Source organism: Populus euphratica, unplaced genomic scaffold (assembly GCF_000495115.2).
Source record: "Populus euphratica unplaced genomic scaffold, PopEup_1.0 scaffold346.1, whole genome shotgun sequence".
NCBI lineage: Eukaryota > Viridiplantae > Streptophyta > Magnoliopsida > Malpighiales > Salicaceae > Populus > Populus euphratica.
In genome coordinates this window covers 176177-183969 of record NW_011500239.1, presented here as the reverse complement: position 1 = coordinate 183969, position 7793 = coordinate 176177, and the positions used below count along the sequence as shown (strand labels likewise).

The window sequence follows — 7793 nt, the reverse complement described above, 5'->3', positions numbered from 1 at the left end:
TGAGAAAAACAAAATAATCAACCTTTATCTACAAGATCATTCAAACCAGTTGATTCATTTTCACTAGGAAAATTATCAAAGTAAGCTTTCAAACGATGTCCATTTTCCTTAAAAACATTGTCATTCATTGAATTCTCAATATCACAGGCCCCATAAGGATTGCTCCATCTTGATCTTAGCTTTTTAGGGAATGAATAGATTTGAGAATCATAAAACAAAATTTTTTGACCAGTGTCAATTTTTTGACAATTTTCACAAGTTTTGCAGAATGCAGGTGTGTCCTTGAACATGGTGGGCCAATAAAATCCATTTTGAAGGATTTTTGCAGCTGTCTTTTTTGACGAAAAATAACTCCCACATGCTTCAGAATGACAAAGTTTAATGACACTACTTACCTCATTGTCGGGAATGAATCTTTGAAATATTTGATCAGGACAATATTTGAATAAGTTAGGGTCATCACAATAAAAGCTCTTCACTTCGTTCAAAAACTTTTCTTTGTCTTGAGTACTCCAATCAGCTGGCAAATCTCCTAAAGCAAGAAAATTGATATTTTTATCATACCAAGGCATTGGACTGAGAGAAAGTAAGGATTCGTTAGGAAAGTAATCATCGATTGGTGTGATGTCAGATGTCGAATTTGTTGTCATTGTTGACAAAAGATTCGCATCAACATTTTCTATGCGTTTTTCATCCGTGATTTCTTCCTCAGAATAAGTCATTTGCAAATCTTCAGTTTCATCCAATTCATTTTTACTTAAAGTAGATTCAAGTTGATCATAAACTAATTTGTCAATATGATCTACTTCTTGTAAATCATTATCATCTCCAGGTTGCTTGCAAATGTTGAAAATATTCATCTCCAATGTCATGTTTCCAAATGATAGCTTCATCAGTCCATTCCTACAATTAATCAATGCGTTAGAGGTTGCAAGAAATGGACGTCCTAAAATAACAGGAAATGAATTACATGCTTCAACAGGTTCTGTGTCCAAGACAATAAAATCCACAGGATAAATGAATTTATCGACTTGTACTAACACATCTTCAATTATTCCTCTAGGCACTTTTACAGATCTATCGGCAAGTAAAAGAGATATAGAAGTTGGTTTTAACTCACCTAGATTGAGACTCTGAAAAACTGAATATGGAAGTAAATTCACACTAGCACTAAGATCAAGTAAGGCTTTTTCAATTTTATGGTCTCCAATAAAGCAAGAAATTGTAGGACAACCAGGGTCTTTATATTTCAAAGCATTATTGTTTTGAAGAATAGCACTTACTTGTTCGGCTAGAAAGGCTTTCTTTTTCACATTCAGTTTCCTCTTCACAGTGCATAGATCTTTCAAAAATTTAGCATAGGAAGGAACCTGTTTAATAGCATCCAACAAAGGTATATTGATCCTTACCTGTTTGAAAATTTCATAAATTTCAGACTTGTGATTGACTTTCCTTTGTTTGGTCATGGCATGAGGAAATGGAAGTGTTGGTGGTGAATCAGTCGTCCCCTTCCTTACCCTCAGAGATTGACCTTCCTTACCCTCAGAGATTGACTCATCATCTTTCTCATAAGGTTCAAGAGAGGGTTTTTCAATAACCTTACCACTGCGTAGAGTAGTGACTGATTTGACTTGATCCATGTGTTGGCTTCCAGAACTACTTGCATTTGCATTGTATTGCCCTTTGGGATTTTGTTGTGTTTGAGATGGAAACTTACCTTTCTCTTGGAAACTGAGAGCAGATGTTAATTTAGCAAGAGTATCTTTAAAATCTGTCATGTTTTGAGCAAGTTGAGTATTGATTGTCTCTTGCTTTTCAATGAATGCATGCAATGTTTCCTCAAGATTTCTTCTAGGAGGTGGAGCACAAAAAGGTGCATATCCATGAGAATTTTGAAAATTATGGTGTGCTTGAAATGGTGGTTGTGAAGTTTGTGCATTGTTGTTCTCACTCTTCCAACTGAAATTTGGGTGATTTCTCCAACCAGGGTTGTATGTTTGGGAGTATGGGTTATGGTTAGCCCTTTGAAAACTGTTTAAAGCATGGGCTTGTTCATGGAGATATTCTTTAAAAGAAGGCAAGGTTGGACAATCGTTGGTTGAGTGTTCATTTGTTTCACAGATTTGACATACAATGTTTTCAATAGATTTTAATTGACCACTCTTTTTCAATTCTAGTGCCTCAACTTTTCTAGCTAAAGATGCAAATTTGGCTTGAAGGTCATGATCTTCCCTAAGGTTGTACATACCTCCACTAGATGTATGAGGTTGAGTTTTACTCGGTGCCTCATATGTACCCGCAGTGTCCCAATTTTGAGCATTTTCAGCTAACAAGTCTAAGTACTCCATTGCTTCATCAGGGTCTTTATCTTCAAAAGTTCCATTGCACATCAATTCAACCATTTGCCTATCTTTAGGTGTTAACCCTTCATAGAAATGTGAAACCAATCTCCATGTTTCAAAACCATGATGAGGGCAAGTACTAAGCAAGTCTCGATACCTATCCCAACATTGGTAAAATGTTTCTCCTGGTTTTTGAGTGAAAGTGGTGATTTGTCTCTTGAAAGAGTTTGTTCTATGAGATGGGAAAAACTTCTTTAAAAATTGTTGTTGCATTTCATCCCAAGCACGAATGGATCCTGGTCTTAAATTTTGTAGCCATGTTTTAGCTTTATCTTTTAATGAAAAAGGAAAAAGCTTTAATCTAATGGTGTTCATGCTACAATTTAAATTATTATATGTGTTGCAAACCTCCTCAAATTCCCTTAAATGCAAGTTCAAGCATTCATGATTATAACTTATGTTAACAACAAATCAAGTTCCTTTCATAGCTCAGGTGTCGGTTATACCATACATTATGGGCTATGAAAGTGCCAAGCATTTGTTGTACCAAGTGTTATACAACATAAATCAAGATTAGTCATTTAACAAGCAAAGTATTAAAGAGTGAACAAGATAGCAAATATAAAACATGTTAGTATCAAACATTAAAGTCCATATTAAGTTTACATTATACTTATTCTTACACCATTAGTGTAACCTTTTCACCTTGACATAATTAACTTAGCTAGACATAATGAAAGAAAGAAAAATAGATAAACAAAATAAGAACATAAAAGTTAACTAAGTAAAGGAAAGGAAATGAAAGGCATAAACTTAATATTAATGAAAACAAAGCATAAAAAATACAAAGAGAGAAAGGAAGAGCATGATCTTGATCTGAACACCAAGATGCCTAAATGCATGGCAAATGCCTCCTTTTATAGGCCAAAAATGGGAACTATTGATTTGATGACTAATTGATAAGTGGGTGACCAACTTTTGACTTGGTGACAATCCTTATCTTCTCTTGTCTGCCCAAAACGTCATTGATAACGTCAAAATTGGAGCCAGTTGTAAACATGAAAGTTGTAGGCAATTGTCTCAGCTTTCTTGTGTAAAAAATTCAGCTCATTTGGACTTCTAGAACTCCAGATATGGCCAAAATACCGAACAGTGCTCGGGCTGGAAGACAGATTCGGGCTTCTTTGTTGTTGCTACAATTTGGACTTGATAATGGCCTTTTTAGATCTTGGGCTCCATATGAAAGTTGTAGGCCTATGTCTTACCTTTCCATCCATATAAATTGGACCTACATCTGAGATCTGTAGCTCCAGATATGACCCAATTACCGAACAGTGTTTCGGTTTGGATTGCACCGACAACTCTTTTCTAAGTTTGGCCATCTCTTTATCCATGCAATTTAAGTTATTCAAGTCATTAATCAATCTTTTCATTTATGTGATAGGCCTGCATTAAAAATACACATTTACCATAAATTATAGGTATCTTATATTATTAGATACATTATTATAAAACATATTTAAGTTAAGGAGTTATTGAAATTTCAAGTGCAAAATGATGATATAATACCATGATAAAAATGCACTTTTAAGTATCAATCAGTTAACAACAAATCAAGTTTCTTTCATAGCACAGGTGTAGGTTATACCATACAGTATGGGCTATGAAAGTGCCAAATATTTGTTGTACCAAGTGTTATACAATATAAATCTAGATTAACCATTTAACAAGCAAAGTATTAAAGAGTGAACAAGACAATAAATACAAAATATGTTAGTATCAAACATTAAAATCCATGTTAAGTTTACACTATACTTATTCTTACACCATTAGTGTAACATTTTCACCTTGACATAATAAACTTAGCTAAACATAATGAAAAAGAGAAACATAAATAAACAAAATAAGGTAAAAGTTAACTAAGTAAAGAAAAGAAAATGAAAGGCATAAACTTGATAGTAATGAAAGCAAAATATAAGCAATACAAAGAGAGAAAGCAAGAGCATGATCTTGATCTGAAAACTAAGATGCCTAAATGCATGGTAATGCCTCCTTTTATAGGCCAAAATTAGAAACTATTGATTTAATAGCTAATTGATGAATGGGTAGCCAACTCTTGCCTTGGTGACAATCATTATCTTCTTTTGTCTGTCTAAAACATGATTGATAACATCAGAATTTGAACCACTTGAAAACATGAAAGTTTTAGAAAATTATCTCATCTTTTCAGAAAAACAAATTGAGGTCATTTAGACTTGTAAAACTCCAGATATGGGCTAAACACTGAACAGTATTCGAGCTGCAGAATAGATTCGGACTTCTTCATTATTGCTATAATTTGGACTTGAAAATGGCATTTTCAAATATTGGGCTCCATGACAGTTGGAGGCCTATGTCTTACCTTTCCATCCATATAAAGTAGACCTAACTCTAAGATCTACAGCTCCAGATATGACCTAATTACCGAACAGTGTTCTGATTTGAACTGTACCAACATCTCTTTTCTAAGTTTGGTCATCTCTTTATCCTTTCAATTTCAATTCTTAAACTCATCAATCATTCCTTTCATTTATGTGATAATATGTATTTAAAATGAATATTTACCATAAATTAAAGGTATCTTATATTATTAGATATGTTACTATAAAACATGTTTTACTTAAGAAGTTATTAATACTTCAAGTGCAAAATAATAATATAAAACCTTGATAAAAATACACTTTTAAGTACCAATCACCTATGCCTTAACTTTCCAGATTAATAAACCAAACATACATCCAAGGTTCATAACTCCAGATATGATCAAATGATTGAATGATGTTCCAGTTGATTCAAAAACTTTTCTCTAACCTTAGCCCTTTATTTGTCTTTTTGTTTTCAATAGTCAATCACATTAATCAATATTTTGAATTGTGTGATATGTCTACATTTAAAATGAGCATTTACCATAAATTGGATCTACCTATATTATCAAACTTGTTATTATAAAAACATGTTTAAGTTAGGGAATTTAATGATACTAAAAGTACAATATGATGATTTAAAGCCTTAATAATAATTCACTTTTAATTACTAATCAAAAGGCTTGATAAATCATTCTGGATCGAGCATGGTTGATACGCTCGAAAGGAAATGTTGTGTGTCCTAAAGACAAGCGTTAACACTCTTTAGATGTGATGTGGGAGACCATCTAGTTGAAGTAATCCTTTGGTGTGAACAAGTGCGTGCTTTGGTGACTCTGGTGATTAAAAGGTGTAGCAAGTACCTATAAACTTGGCCAAAGACGCTTTTAAAATGGTAAGCTTGGAAAAGCTACAAGGAGCTAACTTATGCTGAATAAACAAGAGGACAATTGCCCCCACATAAATGGTAAAAGGGGTGATTGTTAGGTTTGTTGCATTAATATGCAGCAACCATTAATGGACAGCACCGTCCATTGACAGATACAGTAGCCTATCTGAAATGTCAAAGTTTACAGCCATCATTATCGAAGATGAGCTGGAGTTGGTGGCACCATTATTGCCTATAAATATGCACCAAGAGAGCAACATAAAGAGAGAGAGAGAGAGAGAGGGTACAACTAAGAATGTAAGAAATATAGGAGAAAGTGAGTTGCTAAGGGCAGCAAGCAATGATTGTCACTACAGCACTACTAAGAGAGAAGATGAGTGATGGGAGTAGAGTAAAGTGGATAATTCCTCCTTCATTATTGTACATTCTTGTTCTCTCCCTATATAATAAAAATGGCTTCTCCTATAGTTGTAGGTAATTTGTCGAATCACGTTAAATATTATGTCAGTGTGCTTAGTCTTGAATGAACAATTATCAAAACATCACCGGTCGAAATTCCCTACATATTAGTGTAGCTAGAAAATTATAAACATGTTGAGAAAGGAAAAACAAAAGGAGAGAAATAATGAGGAAAAAAAATATTTGGACAGTTTGAGCAAATAAATAGTAATAATTGCAGTAGCAAAATGAAGGTATATTACACAAATGATTTAGAAAAAACATGAAACTCGGTCAAGCAAAAATAATCAAAGTTAAATAAGAAACTCTTGTAAAATTATATTTTGCTTTTCTTGATGATCTAAGCAGAATTCAATGAATAAGTCCAAATTAAGAGACAAAATGTATAATTAAACTTTAACAAAACAGAACCAAAGCATGGCAAACTTATAAGTAAAGGGGAAAACAGTTGCTAACATCATGGACAGTATCATATCGAAGACATATAAGAACACAAGAGGTCACTTTTTAGTAGGACAAAACCCGTATCAATACAGTAAAAAAAATTATGGCAAATTAACATTCATAACGTTAACCAATAAAGGGAAAGAAAAAATAATATAAAGAAGAAAACCTTGTGGCAGCAAATAACATAGAAAAAAATGCAGAGTGTACCTAAACCAATAAATTCCACATACCAATTTCAAATCAAAGTGGTTAGCAAAGAAAACATCTAATTTGAATGTAAAACTCAGAAAGCATGGCTAACAACACTAAACAGATTAATAGCGTGTTTGAGAGTGTGATTGCGGTTACTTTTTAACGTGTTTTTCACTTAGAAATATATCAAAATAATATTTTATTATTATTTTTAAAAAATTATTTTTAACATCAGTGCATAAAAATGATTTAAAAACACCAAAAAAATATTAATTTGAAGCAAATAAAAAAATTAATTTTTCTCAAAAACGCTTTTAAAATGCAAAAAAACAATAAAGCTTAAGTGTTGAACAAGCTAGTTTACAAAGCAATGCCCAAGATCAGCTTATTAAAACCAATAAAGAACAACATAGACCACTACCCCTATCAAAAAACTGCTAAAAACTTGAGTAATAAAAAAAGAGCCAATAAAGCATGATAGGAAGATCAAAAAACAAAATAAAGAACACGATGTAAGAAATACATCAAAGATTCAAGACTAGTAAACAAGGACGACGGCACCTACGACATGTCAATATCTTAACCAAGGATGAACAACATACTAATGAACACAACATGTAAGCAATATAAGTAGAGCCAAAATTAAACTAAATTATAGAGAATAAAAGCACTGAACATAATTGATTGCCACTAGAATGATAAGAAAAGGCATTCGGAAAATGCATATAGAAAGTGTAATGGCACATAGACATGTCAATATCTTAACAAAGGATGAACAACACACCAATAAACACAACATGTAAACAATGTAAGTAGAGCCAAAATTAAACTAAACCATAGAGAATAAAAGCACTGATCATAATTGATTGCCACTAAAATGATACGAAAAGGCATTTAGAAAATGCATATAGAGAGCTGACACGACTAAAAGGTTGATGTCTTCTCCCAAGTGCAGGAGTGTCGAAGTAATAAATAACCCGGCAAGACCGGGGTCGAACCACAGGGAGGTTAATTGTAAAAATTATAAACAACAATTATAAAACAACAATAACAACAACAATA

The 7793-nt window shown here is 32.8% G+C and overlaps 1 long non-coding RNA gene across 1 annotated transcript; it reads left to right on the top strand.

The window, feature by feature from the left end:
* The first annotated feature begins 2086 nt into the window (after positions 1-2086).
* LOC105112556 (uncharacterized) lies at positions 2087-5543 on the top strand. The gene is made up of 3 exons (XR_839778.1): positions 2087-2097; positions 2258-2266; positions 5426-5543. It is a non-coding gene; the product is annotated as an uncharacterized LOC105112556 (long non-coding RNA).
* The last annotated feature ends 2250 nt before the right edge of the window (positions 5544-7793 follow it).